This window comes from Dermacentor variabilis, chromosome 7 (assembly GCF_050947875.1).
Source record: "Dermacentor variabilis isolate Ectoservices chromosome 7, ASM5094787v1, whole genome shotgun sequence".
NCBI lineage: Eukaryota > Metazoa > Arthropoda > Arachnida > Ixodida > Ixodidae > Dermacentor > Dermacentor variabilis.
Genome location: NC_134574.1, coordinates 120293808 through 120318268, shown reverse-complemented (window position 1 = coordinate 120318268; position 24461 = coordinate 120293808). Strand labels below are relative to the sequence as shown.

Below are 24461 nucleotides of genomic sequence, written 5' to 3'. Positions count from 1 at the left end.
TAAGATGTAATTAACCCGCGTTTCGTTACCTCACCTAATATGCTTTTTTCTTATCCCTTAACGTTACACCCATCATTCTTCTTTCCATAGCTCGTTGCGTCTTCCTCAAGAACCCTTTTCGTAAGCCTCCAGGTTTCTGCCCTATACATGAGTACTGGTAAGACACAGCTGGGATACACTTTTCTCTTGAGGGATAGTGGTAACCTGCTGTTCATAATTTGAGAATGCCTGCCAAACGCACCCCAGCTCAGTCTTATTCTTGTGCTTATTTCAGTCTCATGATCCGGATACGCAGTCACTACCTGTCCTAAGTAGATGTATTCCCTTACCACTTCCAGTGCCTCACTACCTATTGTGAACTGCTGTTCTCTTCCGAGACTGTTAAATATTACTTTAGTTTTCTGCAGATTAATTTTCAGATCCACGCTTCTGCTTTGCCTGTCCAGGTCAGTGAGCATGCATTGCAATTGGTCTCCTGAGTTACTAAGCAAGGCAATATCATCAGCGAATCGCAAGTTGCTGAAGTACTCTCCATAGACTCTTATCCCCAATTCTTCCCACTCCAGTTCTCTGAATACCTTTTGTAAACACACTGTGAATAGCATTGGAGAGATCGTATCTCCCTGTCTGACACCTTTCTTTATTGGGATTTTGTTGCTTTCTTTATGGAGGACTACGGTGGCTGTGGAGCCGCTATAGATATCTTTCAGTATTTTTACATATGGCTCATCTACACCCTGATTCCGTAATGCCTCCATGACTGCTGCGGTTTCGACTGAATCAAACGCTTTTTCGTAATCAATGAAAGCTATATATAAGGGTTGGTTATATTCCGCACATTTCTCTATCACCTGATTGATAGTGTGAATTTGGTCTATTGTTGAGTAGCCTTTACGGAATCCTGATGGTCTTTTGGTTGACAGAAGCCTAAGGTGTTCCTGATTCTATTTGCGATTACCTTAGTAAATACTTTGTAGACAACGGACAGTAAGCTGATTGGTCTATAATTTTTCAAGTCTTTGGCGTCCCCTTTCTTATGAATTAGGAATAGGTTAGCGTTCTTCCAAGATTCCGGTACGCTAGAGGTCATGAGGCATTGTGTATATAGGGTGACCAGTCTTTCTAGGACAATATTCCCACCATCCTTCAACAAATCTGCTGTTACCTGATCATCCCCAGCTGCCTTCCCCCTTTGCATAGCTCCCAAGGCGTTCTTTACTTCTTCCGGCGTTACTTGTGGGATTTCAAGTTCCTCTAGACTACTGTCTCTCACGTTATCGTCGTGGGTGCTACTGGTACTGTATAAATCTCTATAGAACCCCTCAGCCACTTGAACTATCTCATCCATATTAGTAACGATATTGCCGGCTTTGTCTCTTAACGGATACATCTGATTCTTGCGAATTCCTAATTTCTTCTTCACTGCGTTTAAGCTTCCTCCGTTCCGGAGAGCATGTTCAATTCTCTTCATATTATACTTCCTTATGTCAGCTGTCTTACGCTCGTTGATTAAGGTTGAAAGTTCTGCCAGTTCTATTCTAGCTGTTGGGTTAGAGGCTTTTCTACATTCTCCTGCGATAGCTTACTGGTACCTTGTCTAAAGGAGTTACCACCGACTTCTATTGCACACTCCTTAATGATGCCCACAAGAGTGTCATTCATTGCTTCAACACTAAGGTCCTCTTCCTGAGCTAAAGCCGAATATCTGTTCTGCAGCTTGATGGGGAATTCCTCTAGTTTCCCTCTTACCGCTAACTCATTGATTGGCTTCTGATGTACCAGTTTCGTCCGTTGCCTCCTCAAGTCTAGGCTAATTCGAGTTCTTACCATCCTATGGTCGCTGCAGCGCACCTTGCCGAGCACGTCCACATCTTGTATGATGCCAGGGTTAGCGCAGAGTATGAAGTCTATTTCATTTCTAGTCTCTCCATTCGTGTTCCTCCACGTCCCCTTTCGGCTATTCCGCTTGCGGCAGAAGGTATTCGTTATCCGCATATTATTCTGTTCTGGAAACTCTACTGATAACTATCCCCTGCTATTCCTAGAGCCTATGCCATATTCCCCCACTGACTTGTCTCCAGCCTGCTTCTTGCCTACCCTGGCATTGAAGTCGCCCATCAGTATAGTGTATTTTGTTTTGACTTTACCCATCGCCGATTCCACGTCTTCATAAAAGCTTTCGACTTCCTGGTCATCATGACTGCATGTAGGGGCGTAGACTTGTACCACCTTCAATTTGTACCTCTTATTAAGTTTCACAACAAGACCTGCCACCCTCTCGTTAATGCTGTAGAATTCCTGTATGTTACCAGCTATTTCCTTATTAATCAGGAATCCGACTCCTAGTTCTCGTCTCTCCGCTAAGCCCCGGTAACACAGTACATGCCCGCTTTTTAGCACTGTATATGCTTCTTTTGTCCTCCTAACCTCACTGAGCCCTATTATATCCCATTTACTACCCTCTAATTCCTCCAATAACACTGCTAGACTCGCCTCACTAGATAGCGTTCTAACGTTAAACGTTGCCAGGTTCAGATTCCAATGGCGGCCTGTCCGGAGCCAGGTATTCTTAGCACCCTCTGCAGCGTTACAGATCTGACCGCCGCCGTGGTCAGTTGCTTCGCACCTGCTGGGGACTGAGGGCCGGGGTTTGATTGTTGTATTCATATAGGAGGTTGTGGCCAAGTACTGCACCAGGGTGGCCTGCTCTGGTGAGAGAGTGCGTTACCGCTTCTGGTCACCGAGATCAGGTCGCACTCCAGGCTTGTTTGTGCAATTTTCTCTACACGCAGTTTTTTTTCGGTGGAAAATTGCGCGGTACTGGTATTCGAACCATGGTCCTCTTGCACGCCAGGAGGAAACTCTACCGCCACCGCAGGAGTTGTACGCCTCATGTAAACTACAGTGGTGCCTTCTTTGATCAGTCAAAGTGGAGCAATCTGAGCTCGGTTAAACCGCACAGATGGTACTCAACTAGAGAAACGTGGTATTTATGACCTGCACATGTGTGGCCATACATAATAGAGGAGACTGTCCCCGCACAGTGATACACTAAACGAAATTACATAATAAAAAGGGGGGAATAGAAAAAAAGGAAGAGAACAGGGGATTTGAACTTGTATGTTACCCGGAGAGATAGCTCAGTCGGTTGGTCCGTCAGGCCCCAGCTTACATTGAAGCGCCATAGCTCCTGTCCAGAGCCTCATACTTACGTGGAAAGAGACTGATGTTCTCCGCGATGGTCGATTTTTGGTTGAAAGGCATACTTTCTTGGAAAAATGGGCGCCCGTCGATGGGAGGGAACTCGAGCGGCTCTAGAGTCCAGGAAAAGCTTAAACAGGTCTGAGCGGGGCACGCTTAGCGTGGGAAGCTAACCCAAGTAACTCTCTCAAGGACTGCTGCTCACGAGAGCGAAATACCTTTGTATAAGTATGATAACTCTAATAAGACTACTTTCCTACTTTCGAAAAGAGAATGGCCCAGAGGGCTGGACTACGAGTGCTATGACTGATAATTTTCTACATACATATATAGATATATATATATATATATATATATATATATATATATATATATATATATATATATATATATATATATATATATATATATATATATATATTCATGTCACCTATGGGATCAAATGCAAGCGCTGTTGCTTTGTTTCTGCGTGTAGTAGTTAAGAGAACGAGTTTAAGGTAGGAGACAAAAAAAAGAAAGGAAAGGAAAATTTCTGAGGCATAATTGCAGCGCCTTGGTTTTAAAGCACACCCGCGGTAGAGAAACGGAAGTAGATATAAACGTGCGTGGCAACACGCGAAAAACTGCCTTAATAAATTTAGAGACTTGAGAAAAAGTTTCGTTAACAACCGATAACATGGCAGTCACCCTCGAATACGACGAGAGAAATTATTGAGACATGGAAAATTCACTTGAACTAAGTATGGTATGAACTAAGTATTGGCATGAGAGTGCATACGTCGTGCATAAGCACGCTCACAGCTAAACACATGCTCCATTCGCGTGAAACGCTCATTGTGCTTCTGTGTTCCGGTGCAGCTGCCTGAATGGAAGCCGCCGGCGCCAATTGAGGCGCTTATCACTGCTGGAACAACGCCGCATCTGCTTCCATAGAGTTTTTTTTAATGCGAGGATAAATGCCCCAGGGCATACAAGGGTATGGGATGGGGGTGAATAAGGATGATTAAATGCTTCCATAGAGTTGGTGCGTGCTTTCACGGAACGTAACACACGTTTCCCTCGGTGCCCTTCGATGCGATACTATTACATGTGCTATCACCACATACCCACGAACTAAAACCCTGAATGTCATGCTCGCGTCAAATCCCCGGGTTACTAGTGTCGTTACTGTCATACCATCCCACTCACGAACATTTACTCGTAAGCACATCTTAAATTATAAGAAAGCCGACTGCACTGCCAATAACCCTAGTCTTGAGACGTTGTGCGATGCATTCACTGCTACTCTTTCTTTCCATACTATCGGCGAAAATTGGACAATTTACAAACACAAGTGGTTGGCACTAACGCATGCTCATATTCTGTTAATTTCATTCAGACTTGACACATCAAAACCATAGTATCATAGATCCCATAAAAAGAAATGCTTGTTCAAAGCAGCTACAAGACTAAACACTCCTGCATTCCGGTTAAAAGAAAAATCCTGCTATACTGTATATTGTCGTGGGGGCCATAAAGCTTAGCATAAGTGTTTTTCGCATTACTTACAGTCCCCATATCACCAGGTTCCTCTCCGACTAATTTATCACTATAGGATGAAGCAGGTATTTAGATTGAACAACATAAATGTGCCGATGCTTTAAACAAGCAATTTATTTCTGTATTCACAAAGAAAGATTGCTCAAATATTCCTAGTATTGCTGCCGTCAATTATAGGTACATCAACCGCATTGACTTTACCATGGAAGGTATCGCATCCGTAATAATGAAACTTAAGATATCCACATGCTCCAGCATTGATCAAATTAACGCTGAAATCGTCAACCTACCAATAATTATTTACACTTTATTCATTTACCATATTTTCAATCAGTCATGATGCGCTGGCACACTTTAGTACAATTGGAAAATTGTCAAGGTAATACCCATCCTCATATCATGAAATAAAAGTAATGTAAATTACAATAGCTTGGTATCCCTGACTAGCATCCCTTGCAAAGTACCTGAACACATTATTGCATCTAACATTGTACAACATACAGAAAATAACCATTGCTTTTTTCACCAACAACACAGTTTTGGGGAAAATTTGTGTGAAACCCAGCTACTAGAATGCAGTCTTGACCTAGTTCCTAATATGAACGATAACACACAAACATACTGTATATGTGTCGATTTTTCTAAAGCTTTCGATCTCGTAGCATATTGCCGTTTAATTGATAACCTGTCCTGCGTCAGCCTTGATTATTTAACCACATCATGGCTGCGGAATTTTTAGTCCTTACGGATGCAGCTTATTTGGTTTAATAACACCTGATCTCCCTTATCTGACGTTAATTCTGGTGTTCCTCAAGGTACACTCAAAAAAAGTTTACATATCTTTTGGGGGGTACCTTTGCCACACAACAATAATCCTCATCTGTCTTGCTTGCGTTTTCTTTCTTGAAAACGCTGCGCACTCTACTTTCCTATCGAGAATGTACTGTCATGCTGATAACGTACATGCCGTTCGTGACTTGGAAGTACCGGGCTCACAGGGTTAAAGAAATGAAATCCGGGCAAGACTGATGACGATTATCGTGTGCGGCAAATATACACCCCAAATGGTGCTACTGATTTTATAGTGTAGCTTCTTCAGTCCTTTTTCATTTCCCATCTACAGTAATGACCTTCAATCTCATGTAACATCTAACTAACGTTTGTTTGCCGACGATTGCATAACATAACATTATGATCCACGCAGATCCTCTGGTACTTCAACAAGATCTTGATAAAATCCCATCCTGGTGTTCGGCGTGGCAAATGACATGTAACCGCGACACATGCAAACTAGTGATATTTAGCTAAAAGCTGTCCAAATCGAGTTTTACGTAAAGTTTTTGCAACGCCAAAACAGTGCGTACTATGTTGGCAACACCCAACTTCAAGTACCTTGGCATTAACTACCCTTGTAATCTTTCCTGGTCAACACTCACTGAAAAAACTACTGCCACGGCATCATGCACACTAGGACACCGGAAACCTAGTCTGCATGCGGCACCTTCCATAACACGGAAACAAGCATACCAGAAATTTGTTCGTGCACAAGTCGAATGTGCATCATCCACCTGGTCACCTTACCAAGTCTATCTAATCAACTCGCTCGAATCTGTACAAAACCTAGCGGCATGTTTCATAGCTAGCGACTATACCTCATGCTCCAATTTGACTAAAATGAAGGCCTCATTATCGCTACCATCTTTGAAATTACGCAGAAAGATTCTCTGTTTATTGCATAAAAAAGTCTACAACGCGCACGCTAATAATTTGTCAATACTGAAACCACATCGCATATCTCGCAGTCTTCCTGACCAACATAGATTTGCTCGTTTTCTTCAGTCGCACCCAAGCGTTTAATCCACCTGCGCTTCCACGTGCAATTGGTCAATGCAATGACATCCCTTATGACGTCGTATGTATTCGTGACCATGTCGAGCAGGAGGAGGAATGGACGTTTTTTTGGAAAAGGTATACCGATTTGAGCCCCGGTTATACTCTAGGTTGTAAATCTCCTCAATCCCTGAACCCCTGGCCTTCACTACCTCCTTGGCCCTGGTGACCAGGCGTCGTTGTTGTTCCAGGTCCTCGGAGACGAGCCTCTGCCATTTACAAATAAAGTACAAACAATCTATGGCTCTTTAAGCTAGCCATATGGTTACTGAAAATCATGTTTGTACATTTTATAATGATATACACGGCCACTATGGTATGGTATGATGAACTTTATTTAATGTCCTGAAGATCAACCCTTAGGTTGACGCAGGCGGCTTCCACGTCGGGACAGTAAGGTTTAACCTTACCGCCGTATCATGGGCCTTCTGGACGGCCTGTACTTGATCGAAAAGAACACTGTGTAGGACTCGCCGCCACCAGTCTTTCTCTTTGTCACAGTCTGTGAAAGTCACAGGACATTGCGAAAGCATGTGATCCAGAATAATGATGCCATTACACTTCTCGCAATTGATTGGTATCTCTCTTTCAGGATATATCTTGTTAATAAAGTTTGGACTTGGATAAGTTCTTGTTTGCAACAATCTCAGAGTCACCGCTTGAGCTCTATTGAGCTTAGCGTGTGGCACTGGGAATTGCCTTCTGTTCATGTAGTAATGCCTCGTGATTTCATTATATGTAAGTAATTGGTCCCTGTTCTCCTCCTGTATATTATTAAGGTCCTGGTCGCGTAGTGCACGGATAGTAAGTCCTCGTGCAGCTGAGTTAGCCATCTCGTTTAAGTTCTTCCGAGATGGATCGACAGACCCCATGTGCACAGGAAACCAGCGGATTTCGATCTCTTGGCTGTCCAACTCACCGATCAGCTAGGCAGGCCTTTTGGTTACAAAGCCATTGTTAAAGTGTCTAATAGGCATCTTAGAGTCACTGTAAATCTCCGTCCACTTATTATTCCTTAAAGCCAATGCTATCGCTACTTGTTCCGCGACTGTCGTGTCTTTAGTCATGATTGTAATAGCATCCCGAGTGAGACCATCTGCATCTACTACTACTGCAGGAAAGGCTTTCTTTCTTCTGACCCACGCAGCATCTACACATGCCGCATGTTCTCTGTCGTGTTCTATCTCTTACAGGAGAGCTTTGGCCCTTGTCTTTCGTCTTTCCAGGTTGTCCACCGGGTGCATATTTCTGGGGAAAGGAGTCGTCTTGATTATCTCTCTTATGCTATCTTTTAGTTCTACTGTGCCTTCACCTGAAATTTTGGATTCGGTTGGGCACCATCCTACCTCTTCTAGTATTGCTCTACCTGGCCTTGTTCCAGAGAGCCTCTCTCTGTGGGCGATTTGCTGAGCTTCAATTATCTCGCCTATTGTCTTGTGGAGCCCCAGTTTCACTAATTTCTTATCCGGAGTGTTAATCGGTAACCCCACTGTTGTTTTGACTAGCCTTTGAATTATTCTGTTCAACTTGTTTATCTCTGTCTGTGTCCAAGTGAGCATCCAAGCTACATATGAGAAGTGACACAAGGCGAAAGCGTAGACCAGTCTCATGGCGCTATCCTCTCCCAGCCCTCTGTGTCTGTTAGTGATTCTCCTTAGCAGTCTTATTACCTCCACAGTCTTGCTTGTGATGTGTCGTATTGTTCTTCCATTTGCCCCGTTTGCCTCCAGGAATAACCCTAAGACTATAATGAATTGTGCTTGCTTAATAGATTCGCCTGCCTTCATGGTTAGTACTAACCCGGGTTCTTCCTCAGGAACGTATCCCCTCGGTGTTCTACCCCTTCTTCTGACCTTGAGTACAAGGAGTTCAGACTTATTAGCAGAGCATTTGAGTCTCATGTCTTCTAAAATAGACTCTACCTCATAAATGCTCTTATGAAGTCTGCTTTCCGCATATCCCATACTTCCTTCAGCGGTCCATATAGTCACATCGTCTGCATAAATGGTAAAGTGAATGCCCTCTATCCCTTTTAGTCCCTTTGCTACTTTTTACATGGCCAGGTTGAAAAGCATAGGTGACAAGACCGACCCTTGTGGCGTCCCTCTGTCACCGAGATCTATCTTCTTTGACTTAATATCCCCGAATCTAAGGTGAGCTGAACGATTGCCAAGAAAGGTTTTGACCACTTCATAGTTATCTCCCCAATCCCAGTTCGGAAATCACTTCAAGTATTGCTCTGTGCTTAATTCTGTCAAAAGCTTTTTTGACATCCAACCCTAAGAGAGCTCGAGAGTTTTTGGTTTAGCTAATAGGAGTTGATGTTTGATTAACAACATGGCATCTTCTGTGGACAAACCTGATCTGAAACCAATCAGATTGTACGGTAGGATGTCATTGTCCTCCACATATTTCGTTAACCTGTTCAATATGACATGCTCCATTGTCTTTCCTAGACATGATGTTAACGAAATTGGCCTCAGATTATCCAAGTTGAGTTGCTTGCCCGGCTTTGGTATTAAGATAGTACTGACCGTCCTCCATTCTTCTGCATATACCCCATCTTTCCATAGATCATTAATGTATGTGGTCAGATATTTTATTGATTCGTCGTCCAAATTCTTAAGCAATCTGTTAGAGATGCCATCCGGACAGCTGCTGACCTACTATTCAGATCATACAGTGCCGTGCGTACCTCACTTTCGGTGAATTCCTGATCCATACATTTGCATTCTACCCCTAAGTAATCGGAATAAATCACATTCTGATCTTCTTTCCTGCTAGGCAAGTATTTAGTAGCCAATCGCTCCATTATGATCTCTGCGCTTGCAGTCTCACTTTCCTGGTGTACCAGTTTCGCCACTGCCGTACGTCTATTCGATTTAGTGCCTTTTTCGTTGAGCAGATGCCTGAGCAGACTCCAATACCCTCCACGTTTTATCCTTCCGTCTACACATTTACACACCTCATCCCATTTTTGTGTTGGACAAACGTCTGATCTGTGTCTGATTCTTCCACATGCGTAACATACGTCAAATTGCTTCCTGTACAGAGAGCACCTCACGAGGGTTGACCCATATTTGATGAAGTTGGGCACCCTGAATCTGTCGAAAAGCACAATAACCCATCCCGTAGGTTTGATACGTTGTGCAGCCAACGGCGTTGGGTTGTATTCATGCACAATCTTTTTCGTGATCACACTCTGACTGTCATTGAGGCTCACTCTTCTAATAACCCCCTTGCATGTCGAGTGGGGGTTGTTTCATAAGCGCTCACTTCATATTCTGCCTCCATGATCGTAATGTACTTGATTCTCGCATACATTTCAGCATGAGAGGAGTCCGGTGTACTAACCACCGGACTCTGTGGGAAGTTGGGGCAGACGATGTCTTCCTTCGCTTGGTCTGCTGTACGTCCGGCTGCCTCGACGATCGCTTCTCCAATAACTGTGCTGACCTTGTTCAGGTTGAGGCCTCCCCGAGACCTAACGACGATGTTCCTGTGCCCCTCCGGCAGTTGCGGCATTCTTGACGCCTTCACAATCCGGCGCTTGAGCTTGTAGGCCCCGGCAGCACCTATTTTGGCGATCTCCTTTCCTAGTGATTCTTGGATCAAATTGGCGGCTCCACCAGCTCCCCAGGTCTTTTTAGCAGATCGCGATCTTCGGTTGGTGACCACCTGCCAACGCAATCTTTCCTCGCCGTCTTCCGTCTCCGAGGAGAGTTCGTCGTCCATGCGTATATCGGCCATGCCGGCTTGGCGGGCTCGCTAGGCCTACGTGGCGTTAGGCCCAGCGTGGCGCCCACATGCGATGCACAGAAAAGAGGCTATAGAAGTCCAAGAAATGCTGGCCCACCTAGTCCAAAGGTATCCACCGATTCGGGTTAACCTCACGAATCTGATGATGAGCTTCAATGCGTGGTCCTGCCAAAAGTGCCTGCAGAATCATTCAAAAAGATAGAGCCGATGCAGGGCACGTCCACATAATGTTGCACCCATGTTACACCGTACCTACTATGTTTCGCCATTGTATAATGCCTGGTTCATCAACTTCGTGTTTTTTGTTCTTGTTAAAAGTTATTGTCTAGTCCCCCTCACATAATACTGCTGAGTGGAACTAGTGAGGTATTTGTAAATAAAATGAAAAAAAAAACAAAAAAATCAGCAAAAGCATTGAAGTGAGATATCTTGCACAAGGTTTTGCATATTATATTCAAAACCATTATCGGTCCTCCCCAAGCACAGTTTTATGTCTCTTAAAGCAGTGAATGCTGTATGGGTTCTAGTTCTCCACAGAAATAATGTTGATCATGCGTTCAGTAGCAGCCGGTGATAACATTCAGTGCCAGTGCCACTGAAGGCTTGTTTTTCTTACAAAATGAACGTTTATAAGTACCTGTCTGTGTTCAATAAATTATCGATAGGCAATATGAATAGCGTTCACGGCCTCAATAAACGCTAAAGCTTACTCTTTAACTCTCAAGATAAAAATGACTTCAGCTAGTATATTTCTGTTGCTTTATTGATTATTTCTAATTCTCAAATTTCTTTTACTTCAAATTATTTTTTTTCTTCTAAACACTTAGTTACGTGCAGTATGTCCAGACTATTATTCAGCCACCATTTAATGGTAAATGTATGCTTACGACTTTACTTTCGTGCTTGCTTCTAAAAAGCAGCAGCATGGTGTTTTTTGTTTCTGTTTTTGAAATGACACCAGAAACGAGAAAGAAGTCTATACTGTTGCATATTGCACGAGTTGCATTTTCAGTATTTGAAACATAAAGCCTTTGAAACCCGCAGCATTGTTTGAACAGCCCAATCAACTCCTTTCCCTCATTTTTGGGAGGTTACTTTTGTTTGCTCTCTAAGATAATAGCGTCGCATACGTTTATAAACAAAATAAAGCATTGTATTTGGAAATATTACGTTTTTAGACGTGTTTGATAGTTCGCACTGCAAATTTTCATAATGACTAGGCTGCCGTGGTGTACTGATTCCTAGTGGTCTGAAAATAATAACCAATAGCATACACTGCAATGTGCGGTATTGACAATGTGCATATTTTAATGGGTGATTCCACGAGAGATCTACACGGGTCAAAATTTCATATTATAGATTTCATTGAATATTTTATATTTTATGACATATCACTAGGTAGCACTAAAGTGAACGTGGCTTCTTTGCCAAATGAAAAATTTAGGAGGAAAAAAATAACGAGATTCTTCAGTGTGGAGGTGCCTATTTAATGCACAAGGCATTTTCACAAATTCACAACGATGTGAAATACAGTATGTTACAGCTACAAAGAATACATTCTTGTGTGTAAAACCTATACGTAAAGCAGGGTCAGCTATCACTGTTTCAGGCTTCCGTGCAAAACGAAAGTACTTAAAAAAAATTGCTTAATTTGCTACAATCTTCAAAAGTTGCTATATTTACGATTTTTTATCAAGTAAACCAATACATGTAGCCTTTTGAAATTTGCTGGACTGCGAGACCTTAACCTCTTCAACAATTGCGCTGAATATTCTTGCTGTATCACAAATTACCATTTCTTCAATTCGCCTCAAATTTGAAGTTTTGACAAAAATGAACGCTATTTAAAAATGAAAATAAAAAAACCCATCGTAAATTTTTCTCAAAATCTCGTAAACAACTATTCAGAGTCACGTGAAAAGAATATTAAAAAAACATGTTGCATTATTTTGTTTGTAATCACTATACAGGTGGTAGAAATGAGAGCTGTGCCAGAATGCAGCAAGGTGCTAAGGAAAAAGGACATCGGGATAAAAAGAGCGTGCATAAGGCTCTGACTTGCCTAAACTTGACCGTAATGGCGACATAAAGCCAGTTTTGACCTTATAATTAATACTTCTGCATAAAAGTTCGTTTAGTGCACAACTTATTCGCTTGAATGGCAATAACGAAGCGTCAGCGTAACCATTACGTGGCTCATTTTATTTAACAGCAAGTGCAGCGTAGATAATTTGTGCCTTCTGTTAATGCAGGGTTTTTATTTCTTTCTGTGCTACAGAATTAACAGTTAACTCTGTATTAATGTACACAGGTAACTGAATGCACGGCAGGTAAATGCCTCAAAAAATGTCATACTGGTCATTACATGAACGTCATTATACAACCTAAGAGGCGGTGGTGGGAGTGGCGATGGTGTTGGTTAAGGCAGGGTTAGCTGGCAGATAGTTCCAGCGATTGCTTATTTTACCGCCTCTGAAGAAAAATAAAAAAGTAACTGTTAGAATACTATATAATCAAAAGTTCACAGTCCCTAAGGATCAGCACTTGTCGGAAAGTTCCCAGTTTCTTAGAAAAGCTGGAAAGGAGCACAAGACTTCCGCTTTCAGATGCTACTTGGGTCTTTTGCGAAACATTACCTGGTCCGCGCACTCTTGAGGAAATTGCCTTCTGTGCAAAGCCTCAAGTAGAGCATTTATTTCTTCATTGAAGTATTGGCAGGACCAGATGAACTCTCGGCCAAACTTGCCGGTATACAATATATGGGATAGTTGTTGAAGCACCACTGACGAATGCTAAAGGATGATAGCGTGCTGAGAACACGTCCTAAGTTTACGAAGCGCTGCAGTACTGGCAGCTCTTTCCGCATTTTTCTATAGGACCAGATGATCCAGAGGGCCGGATCACGCAGTTCTAATGGAGCGAATCCAATACTCAGTGGCACAGTAGCTTGCCTGTTGACTTACTTACCTGTCAGTGCACACTTGTTGATGATCCGCACATGCTGCATGGAGGCAGGGAGAGGGCACAAGGAACTTCGAGCATACCCGCTGTATACGCTCAGAAAGGCTTGATCCTTTTCCAATTACCTACAGCAGTGCGATACACTAATACAACGCGATCGAAATTGGTGGCGTAAGGCTCGCTTAACCAAATGTGCCATAACCGTATGCCCGGAACACGTGGCGAACATTTCCACTGGTTCCTTTTGAGGCGGCGAAAGTTCTCTACTTCATTCACATCTGCATAAAGCAGTTTTACGTTTTTCAGCGTTGCGACGATCTGCGTCACCATTTCAGAGGCTGACCTAATGACTGTAGTGCTGTTTGCTCCGAGATTGTACAGTGAGGCTTGGGGCTTTATTAAGACACCAACACCATCGCAAGCGTTTTTGCCACGTCCTGTGGCCAAAAAAAGCCACTTTGTTGACGCGTGCTCCTTCTGTGACAGCTCCTAAAGCTGATACTTGTTTTTGATATGACTACTGGCGCCGTCAGACACGTATGTAGCATGTTTGCTAAGCTGAAGTTCTTCCTTCATGCACTCATAGATTTTTTCCAGCGCAAAGCAAGCATGTACAGCATCATGACATACGTCATCACTGAGAAGTGCAAAACATTGAGTGGATCCGCTACTCGTGACGACACACTTAAATAGCGAGACCTGTTATTTTGTGCCAATGGTATGATTGTACGTCCTTCGGTACAACAGCTGTCCAATTCTCCGCAAAGTCAAAGGCACGGGATCCGTGCTGTTGATTCCGTTTGGCGTCGTGTATTGCTGATGCTTGAATGCCCTTATATAATCATGGGTGATCCACTTGACAAGCCATGCACCAAGCTCCTGGAGAAAGGTAGTAGCCTGTGCTGGGGAGTCTTTTTGACGAGGTCGCCATTTTCCCATACCGCATTGTTTACCTCTGTCTCTTCAGGGATTCCCAAAGTTGTAGTAGTAAAAGCGTCCGCATTTGCACAATAATCACAATCGCCCAGGAAAGAATCGGTCGTGGGCGAGGTGCAAAGACATAGTTCTTTGAGGTGGGTAATTGTGTAGGCACCTTCAATGAGCTCTTCTAGCGCGGAAACACACTGTGTGGCGTTGGCGCAATACATGAAAAGGTACACTTCTCGTTGTGGAGCAAGAAGAACCCATTTCGGCCGGAGAGAATAAAGCTTTGAGAGCCCAATAGATGTATCCGGATTGGCTTCTTTAAAGAGACCATATGTCTCTCGCACCGAGCGGGTCATCAATCTCTTGGCAGCATACTGTTTGTTTCCATCAATCGAAACAGATACTACGTCCTTTTTAGTTGGGACTATGCCGAGCGCATCCATGCTCTTCTTTGGTTTAATATTCCACAGTGGTCTAGACGTCTGTTGGGTTCAACCGTGTTCTCTCAGGTGCGTCTGGTGCTGACCATATTCCATGTTTCTCGCACCAACGTCGGGATTTGTATGTCATGTAGGCTGACAAATTTGAAATGGGAGCTTGAACTTTTCGGCACTCCAGTTGGCTTCGCAGTAGAGTCAACAAGCGCATTCGCTTTTGGTACGAAGAGCACATGTCATAGGTTTCTATAAATTTGGCGAACCATTCGGTGCACATGCCGCATTTGGTACCTGAGGGGTCCAAATGGTGCTTGCACTATACGAAGTAAGATTTGGACCTTGCAGTGCCACCGAGTTGAATTTGCTTTAGCACCGGGCGAATGTTCCTTCGTCGCGAATCCTACTTTTGCTGATGAACGTGAGGCAAAGTTTCAAGTGGATGTAGGCACTCCTTTCTACCTCCCAGTTCGTCTTCTTCCGGTAAGAATTCATCGCCTACCGTGGATTCACTTCCCATTCTTCTACACTCTATCAACTCGATCAAAAGAGACAATTTTTACAGCAGCCGCATCTGAAAGCGTGAACTAAATATGGGCGCCAATGATGGCAGAGGAGAGGTTATGACTACACGAATTTATGTCGGAAATTCAGAGATTCTAGAACGGCGTGGTTGAAATAACTATAGTTTACCGAAACTGGCTTTATGTAGCCATTACGGTCAAGTTTAGGCTAGTCAGAGCCTTATGCACGCTCTTTTTACCCCGATGTCCTTTTTCCTCAGCACCTTGCTGCATTCTGGCAAAGCTCTCATTTCTACCACCTGTATTGTGATTACAAACAAAATAATGCAACATGTTTTTAATATTCTTTTTCACGTGCCTGTGAATAGTTGTTTACGAGATTTTTAGAAAAATTTATGATGGGGTTTCTTTATTTTCTTTATTAAATAGCGTTCATTTTTGTCAAAACTTCAAATTTAAGGCTAATTGTAGAGATGGTAATTTGTGATACAGCAAGAATATTCAGCGCAATTGTTGAATAGGTTAAGGTCTCGCAGTCCAGCAAATTTAAAAAGGCTACATGTATTGGTTTAGTTGATAAAAAATCGTAAATATAGCAACTTTTGAAGATTGTAGCAAATTAGGCAATTCTTTTAAGTACTTCCGTTTTGCACGGAAGCCTGAAACAGTGCTAGCTGACCTTTCTTTACGTCTAGGTTTTACACACAAGAATATATTCTTTGTAGCTGCAACATACTCTATTTCACATCGTTGTGAATTTGTGAAAACGCCTTGTGCATTAAATAGGCACCTCCACACTGAAGAATCTCGTTATTTTTTTCCTCCTAAAATATTCATTTGGCAAAGAAGCCACGTTCACTTTAGTGCTACCTAGTGATATGCGCATAAAATATAAAATATTCAATGAAATCTAAAATATGAAATTTTTGACCCGTGTTGATCTCTCGCGGAATCGCCCTAATGTATTCTCACCTGCCTAGGTAGAGCTGAAGTTAGCAAAGCAGTGTTTGGTAGCTGTACAAGAAGCTATAACCACCGCGGCAGCAGCGCTACGCCTAGCATTGCGCAGATGAAGGCGTGCCCAGGGCCGCGTGCTCAATGCAGGTCGCAGCGGGTGTATTTTAATGGCGGTGGAGTGTAAAAATATTTTAAGGGAACTTCTTTTTGGAAAAATTGGTATCAACTCATTATAACGGTCTGTCGTTCTTTGGCGCCTTAAGCTAGCTACAGTAAAGATAGTTGTTTAGTTCAAATATTTACAAACTAAGGAACCCCATGTGTTCATAATAATTGGAGCCTCGCCATATGGCGTCGTCATCCACCAAGTCGTCGTTACTTTGGAGCTGTCGCCCTACGGTTGCCCATTCAGTGCTTAAGAAAATACGCTGCTTCATCGGGAAAAGCTTTGTGGGAAAGAACTTGCTGTCGATCCTTTCTGGTAGCCAGCTATTTGTAAAATGATGTGCATTAGATCCACTGCCACAGTTCATGGCATCTTTATATATTTTATTATTTTGGTGCATTTTATACTATTGTCACTAAACTGTGTTTTATACAGAATCGTTAGTCTTACAATAGCAATTTCTGAGCAGAAAAATTTGCCTCTTTAGCGAATTAACATTTGGTCTTGACTAGTAACGATAGTCATTCTACTGGCATTTATTACACAGGAAAGCCTCGTTGGCTTCAGATGAACTAAGTTATTCAAGAGGGAATCTGAGCATGTTAAAATGACTTTTCTGTATTCTGTGCTCAATAATATTTACGTTTAGAAAAATGGCGTGAGAAGGGCACATGGAAAAGAACAAGACGACAGGCCAGCAGCCGTTTGACTAGAACTCCCAGAACGCCTTGATATATTCAGTGTACACTCCTTCTTCCAACCAAGGAAAGGTGACAAGTGTTAGCCAAACCTGTGACACTGGCCTCCTTCGCCTTCATGGCAACAGGTGGCTAATTTGTTCTGAATTTTAGATGGTGCCAGCATGTACAAACGCGTCTTTTTCAAAAGCCTCAAATTTATTTTTCCTAAATTCGATAGCTTGTTCGCAGTACTCCTTTAGTATACATGGGCCGTGAGCAGCCGCCAACTTTTAGGCAACTCACTGCCAAGTGTTCTTTAGAATCCTTTTTCTTTTAATGAGTTATTCACTCTTAGTTACGCACGAGGAGCTTAAAATTCGTAATGCAGATATAAAATAATAATATATATAATAATAATAATAATAATATTTGGGGTTTTACGTGCCGAAACCACTTTCTGATTACGAGGCACGCCGTAGTGGAGGACTCCGGAAATTTTGACCACCTGGGGTTCTTTAACGTGCACCTAAATCTAAGCACACGGGTGTTTTCGCATTTCACCCCCATCGAAATGCGGCCGCCGTGGCCGGGATTCGATCCCGCGACCTCGTGCTCAGCAGCCCAACACCATAGCCACTGAGGCAGGTATAAAACAGACTTTTATAATCATTATAAAGAGCCTTGCATGGCACAACCAACGCAAATTTGCAACCAAAGTGATCTTTTTCAGTGTTACACACAAGGTATTTTATGTTATTAGCTTCAGCGATAGAGAAAAACTGTGGAAACATGATACGAAAGCCACGGTGCGTGCAACAGAAATTGCACGTGAGATATATGCAAGGCAGGATTGCAGCGCCAGACTCAACGCATATAAAAATCAAATTTTAGAATGTGTAGATCACAACTCCTAAGCAATCAACCGTGGATGCTCTACTACACGGCTTATCCGGCATGTTTCGAGGGAATTCATCCACTCGTACTGTTTATTAATTTTTTTATTCTAAAAAATCCCAGTAGTGTTCTCTATCACTTGCGAGCATTTATTAAGCGCTCTACTATAATATGCCTTAATGGTATGTATTCATTATGGCGAAGAAATACTCAAACATTTCTCACTTGGGTACATCCAAATGCTCTTGAATGTATTTATGATACCGTTACGCACGACAATTTACCAGTCATTTACATCGGCCCGTGCAATTATGGACAGTGAATAAGAACACGGAACAATTGACAACTCGTGCAATTCCCGCTAGTGCCAAAGAACAGCGGTCTACCGAAACACCTTTGGGACGGTTGTCACGTAAAACATATGACCCATGCACTGCGCCTGCACTTTTTCTCGCATGGATTACTGCACTCACCACCCGATATCTCCTTCTTATGGCTTAGAACATTTTACGCATGCCCAACTCCAAGCAGCTTCTGTCACCGCCTTGAATCACCTAATACGTAAAAATTACTACATAGACAAAGTTCTTGTATATCAACTTCGACATTTTGCTGCGAACTGTGGGGACGCATGAATAGGGGCGGCACTATCAGTTTTTTCGCCAAGTGCGCAAGAAAATGAGGCAGATTAAGGATGTTTCAGAATCCGCGGCTTTTCCGAGTAAATATATTGGAAGTTGCCTAAACTGGTAACCTGATCGCCTCTGAGGCTACTCTCCATGTGACGCAATGTCGCATTTGTCAAACTACCCGCTGAACAGATGTTTTCAAATAATGCGCAAGTTCGCGACCTCCAGCAGGCCATGAGACATAACGTAATCTTTCAACAGCTTTGCAATACTAGGTTATCAACGCAGACAACCGACAAGTACAGATGATTTTGTGCAAACTCTAAGATATAATATGTGTGTGAGCTGCGTGCGTGTCAACCGTTTACATTCATATTGACATTGCACAAGACATAACATGCTTCCTCAACTCAACAGTCTGACTCAATTTTGTCCAAGCATTGAAGCAGGAAAAGAGGCGCTCGGAAAAGGGGTTTCAGATACTCCTTTCAGTTACTGTTGTAAAAATATCACTCACCCTTTACGACGAACGCCATTGTGTTAATGGTTTGGGCGCTCGTTGAGAATTTCCAATTATTAGTGCCCATATGTGTTCTACAAAACAGAAGGATTGATGCTTCCTCGAAAGCACGGGAGTACGCATGTCTTACCTTTTGCCATCTTTTTTATATATCTCAGCGAGCCTGACTGTTTCTTCGCTTATGCCCCGCCGATCCTGTCTGCTACATAAAAGACTGGCTTGCTCAGTTGTAAAAAACTTCCACATACGATTATTTTGTTTCCACATCTGCAAATATATAGAACACAGCATTTCTGTTCTCAATATGACTTACCCTTTAGCAGATGTACTTTAAGGAAATAAAAATGAACATCTGTTCTGTTGCAAAGCCTTGATCCTGTTTGCTATATTCAAGTACTGCGTCAAAGCTGTTACTAACGTTGATAATGTTCTCTTGTACACGCACCCTTTTGCCCAAATTTGTCTCAAGGTGTTTGTTTGACCAATCAGTGTTGTGTATAATTCTTACACTACAAATGCCGAAACACGGTTAGATAGTTATCTGTAAAAACAGTTTACATTTATTTAAATATAATCACAAAATTCGAACTTTCGTTGCATTAATCACCAAGAAATGTTTACTGCCTATATAGGATATTGCCTTGAATATTCTAGGGTCAAGAAATCAAAGACAACATTCTTATCCATCTTAAATTAATCACAAATCTTCCAGAATATATTTGTTTGGTTCAGGTAGAGTTACGAAAATAATATGTTCAGAGCACATAACGTGGCGAGAAGTATCGCATACCTATACTTAGTGCGCATGACACCCTGTATACTTATTAAAGAAACAGCTCAGTAGTGAACTAAAGACAAAAAGGCGTCACATTGAGAACCTTAGCCTGCTTATCGTACTGTAATGCTTGAATGAGGAGCATCGGGTGCGTTGTCAACATAGATTTTAATAACCATTCTTTTGAAATTCCACACGATTTGCGATTTTCCTGTGGGGATAGCTGCCCGCGTCTACCATATTTCACATTAAGATGGGACACTTGGTAGATTATCTAGTGCAGCGTTTCTCAAAATGTTGGTCATGACTCCTAAGTTGTCACCGGCCTTTTATGCATTCGCATTCTTTGGGTATTTTCCCGCACTATCCTGGAGCTATGTATGTATGTATGTATGTATGTATGTATGTATGTATGTATGTATGTATGTATGTATGTATGTATGTATGTATGTATGTATGTATGTATGTATGTGTGTGTGTGTGTGTGTGTGTGTGTGTGTGTGTGTGTATGTATGTATGTATGTATGTATGTATGTATGTATGTATGTATGTATGTATGTATGTATGTATGTATGTATGTATGTATGTATGTATGTATGTATGTATGTATGTATGTATGTATGTATGTATGTATGTATGTATGTAGGTAACAGCGTTCCCGCCTACCTGTGTTTCTGAGTAGGAGACTTCGCGCTTTTACAGCGAAGCTGCATATAGATAGGGAATTCCGTGTATTTTTTGTATGCGTCAACAAAAACTACCGTCATCAATGGCTCATAACCCCGGAAGAAATGACTCACGCCTCCGTAAGCAAGCAGGAAATGCAATAGCTTATAGGCGCATAATGTTCATGGCTACTTTTGTGTAGGCTAGTTGCGATGACAGTAGCCCTCTGATTATCGTTAGAGACCTTATAGGGGAGATTTAGAAACGAGACAAGAAAGGGCTCCCTGAGTTTGTGTTAGAAAAGCTCGCTTTGAAGTGCCACACGAATCCAAGTATTCAACTACTCCAAAACATAAATTTAACTTTGACCAAGATTCCATCTAAGGTTGTAACCAAGCCAATCAGTATATATCGCATTAATCACAAAGCTATTGTCAGTGCCATTACTACATGATGAAAACAAATGCGTTTACCATTTAATAACCCTGTGTGATGTGCCACAGCTTCGCTAGTAATCAGCCTTGACAGAGTGGAATGGCTCCTGAAATGTGCAGCCTATTATCGCGTGCGGAAGAGAAGGCGTTGCTAACTATGCCAAAGACTTCATCTGTGCGGCTACGGAGAGGGACGGACGCAAAGGATACCGGGAGCTTGTCTTTTGACTTTCGAAACGTTCGCGTGTGTGAGAAGCAGTTCCTCCGCAAAGACATGACTTGGGCTCATAATAACGCGAGAGCGTGAAAGGCCCCGTGTCGTAGGAAATCCGCTGTCAGTGTCTGCCTTTGGTGACGTCCGTCAGAAAAAAATCATCCCGAGCCACAACCACGCAGGCCCTCCGCGTGGCAGATAAGCGTTACGGAACTAACTAAATTTCTCAAAGTAAAACTCGCCAGAAAAATCCTAAAGTCCGACTGGCATACATCCTCTAGACAAGATAGCGTCGGATAGTAATTTGAATATACGAGAAAATAATTTCAACATTCGAGAAAGCAGAATTTGGTTACCCGGAAACTCAAGCGCAAACCCTTTTTTCTTGTTTACGGGGTATGAGCCATTGCTCTGGCCTGCATTACTGCCGGGATCGGCCTACCATTGCTTTCTACTGGGCCAGGTGTAGCTGAATTCCGGTGTCGATGGCGGCATCAACGGGGCAATTCTAAATACACGATTGTCTGCCCTTGCCTGCCATTCTTGTTGAATTGAAGCTGAGGTAGTTCAGCGGTTGTTAGGCTTAGCACAGCCGGTGTGTTTGTGCACCAACTAACGGCGGGACTGTATGAAAGGATAAGGAATTAGGACAAGGCCAACTGCTTTTACTCTCCAGTTCTGGCCCTGGGGATTCCCAATGTCGTACGGGGCGCTCACACGAGCATTTGCAACACGTGTACTGCGCAGTTCTTCATCGATGGCTGCCGGTCGTAGACGCTGTCGCTTCCATGAAATGCCACAAAGTATACTTGTAGCTGCGTATGTATGTTTTCATGTCCTGTCAAAGATTTCGGGATATCGTTAGGTTGACACATTTGTTCGCCTATTAGGCGAAAGCTGAAACAGGCTAGGACTCCTTCTAACTTAAAGCGCGCTTCGCTCAGTTTGTTATGTGCCAATATTAGCACACGCGGATGCTCTTGCGAAAATGGTACGCACTCTTTAAATGAGTCGTTTGTGCGTAGACTCTTTTTAGCATTACAGCATGTTTGATGAAAAGCACGAAGAGCGGGAACCAGCTGTAAAAATTAGCAGTATCAGCTCTCCGTGTCCCACTCACCATTTCCTAAGGAAACTCTTGTCTCCTCAGCGCTCATATCAGCTCATTTCTGTAGTCTAATGCAGCGCTACAAGATGTAGAAATATGCATGTATTCCAACCTATTGTCATTATTTAACGTCTTTGCTGCAATCTTTAGCACTGCAATTGAACCGAAATAATAAATGTCGCGGTGCGTGCCGTCTTGCAAAATTTTATACCGGTTAAATCGGTATTCAAATACGAAAAGTGGCAATCTAATATTTATTGTGCGAATCTGCAATATGTACTTTTGAGAATGGGTAAAAAAAAAACAGAAAACTGCCCGCACGTCAGTGATTAGCGAAGGGAATTTCACCGGGGTTGCTCCGACGACGAAACACGGCTATAGCAATGCCACAACTAAATCGTCTGCCGGTCTGCCGACGACTCTGTTTCCACCGACAATGCCGTCAGCGCAATGGACCCCTTGCTGGAAATCGGCAAACGGAAGCCACCTATTTGTAGGTGAGAGTGACTAGGCCTAAACTGATCTGATCAACTCTAAACCTTCTACGGAAGCCGAGGACACCGGTGCAGTCATAGCCGGCTTGCCTAAAGTGGTGCCTATTGCAGTACTACAGGTTCTCATAGTAAACCGGTCCTGAAACTTCATGTAGCATAAAAAGTGTGTTAAACAACACTGATACGTTGTAGTTTACATACGCGCCAAAATGACCCGCACCTCAAAATTTTTTGCGAGAAAGACGATGACACCAGCCGATATACTTCATACCTTGCTTCGATTAGTAGGGGAAGAAAGAGTTGGAGACGTTAGATTTATGGGTTTTGTTATTAATATAACCTATAATTTATGTAATAAAACCACGCATTCCACAAATAACACTTACACCACTGATTGAACCAGTAACTATTCGTGTTCAGTCGAGGTATAGGACGTCGTGGGCATTCCATATGAGTTAAGGTAAGTGTGCAGAACCTGCCGGCTGAATTTTCATACATTCTAAGCATGTAATAACGTACACCTCACCGGTAGAAAAATATTATTTGCAGACATAATTTAGGCGTGGTAATCTGCCCAATATACTTGTTTCGTTACAGTGTCCAATCCTGTTGTGGGGCACTTCATTAGATGTGCGGGATATTAACAGGCGTAGTAAGGTTGATGACGCATGCGACGACGCCAAGTATACATCTTGGAGACACAACTCACGTCATGCCACTTACGCCGCTCTACTCTAGCCCCTCTACTCACGCCACACTAGCCATTGCGCAAGCAAAGGGTTCGAAAATTATCAGCTGACAATATACGTTGCGGGAAATAAATTTGGTAGAATGCCGCTTTGGCATTAGTTACTCTTCATGGAATTCCAGAAGTCGTTTCAGAAGCCCTGGAAGAAGGGAGTTTTGAAGCGCCCTCTTCTCGAACTCCAGATTAGCTGTCTTTAGACAATCATTAGCTGATCCTCTTAGTTACTGCTCCGCACTAGCAAATGCACATTAGTACAACACTAATATTACACAAGAAAGACGACTCGCCAGTCGACCTGTAGTGACAGTTTCGGGCAGCATACGCACGCAACACATGCACACCAAACGTATTCGAAATGATTGCCTTCTCAGAGCAACTTGTTAGCGAAAAAATATTACCTTGTAGAAGCCATTTTTTTGCCTGCTTCCAGGGCAGGCACCACACACAGGGCACACAGGGCAGGCAAGGCATTCACTGTTAACATTTGCATTACATTCTTTTGCTGTTGCAATAAGGGTAAATGCGATAAAACTAATTTCAAGCAGGGAAGCCATTTCTTTGCTTTTAAGCTAGACGTTCTACTCTGAAACCTAAATGCACGGACTTATATATTCCTCTATGGCTCTTCAGCAGTGTTTCTAAGAAGGCTTTTCATGACACTGATGATACATCACATTTGTGTTTTTATACGTGTCATGTGCTGTTCCTTCAAACATCTACACTCGCAAAAAGAACAAAAACGCCTTTCTTTCAAGACGCATGTGCTTATTCTTTTTCGCCCTGGATACCTAATCGTAATATCAAAATACATATAACCAATAAAAAGCGCGAAAAAAGAATTATTTCTAGCATACTAAACGAATGCTCGAACGAACGAATGGTCGAAGAAATGAAAGCAGCCGCATTTAATTGGGGCTTTACACAAGTGATGGCTACTGGCT

General features: G+C 42.7%; 1 long non-coding RNA gene across 1 annotated transcript in view; it reads right to left on the bottom strand.

The window, feature by feature from the left end:
* Positions 1–24094, bottom strand: part of LOC142587077 (uncharacterized) — a 37821-nt gene extending 13727 nt beyond the window's left edge. The window contains exons 1-3 of the long non-coding RNA XR_012829347.1: positions 23919–24094; positions 19212–19348; positions 19079–19155 (exon numbers count right to left, since the gene is read on the bottom strand). This is a non-coding gene — a long non-coding RNA (uncharacterized LOC142587077). The remainder of the gene's footprint in view (positions 1–19078; positions 19156–19211; positions 19349–23918) is intronic.
* Between the last annotated feature and the right edge of the window lie 367 nt (positions 24095–24461).